The following is a 437-nucleotide window of genomic DNA, read 5'->3' on the forward strand; positions in this document are numbered from 1 at the left end:
GCCACTGCACTCCAGCCTAGGCGACAGAGTGAGACTCCATCTCAAAAAAAAAAAAAAAAAGAAAAAGAAAATGGTACAGTCTTTGGTCCTCATTACTACCTGTTAAGTAAAGCATTTCTAATCCTTTTATTAGAAAAAATGTTATATACTATTATTTCTTTTGTGTTTTCTTATGAAAAAATAAATATCCAGAAAGCAACTATATCAGTGTCAGAGTAATTTCAAAAGAAAATTTATAGAGCCATATAAGATTGTGTTCTGGGGGAGCAGATTATTCTAGCTTGCTAAGGTTATGGCAGGTCTTTTTTAGAGCACTTAGTGGCTATCTGCTATCAAAGCTAAGTCTTTTATGTAGGTTTAGAAGATTTGGGCCGGGCGCGGTGGCTCGAGCCTGTAATCCCAGCACTTTGGGAGGCCGAGGCGGGCGGATCACGAGG

This window comes from Colobus angolensis, unplaced genomic scaffold (assembly GCF_000951035.1).
Source record: "Colobus angolensis palliatus isolate OR3802 unplaced genomic scaffold, Cang.pa_1.0 Scaffold34, whole genome shotgun sequence".
Taxonomy (NCBI): domain Eukaryota; kingdom Metazoa; phylum Chordata; class Mammalia; order Primates; family Cercopithecidae; genus Colobus; species Colobus angolensis.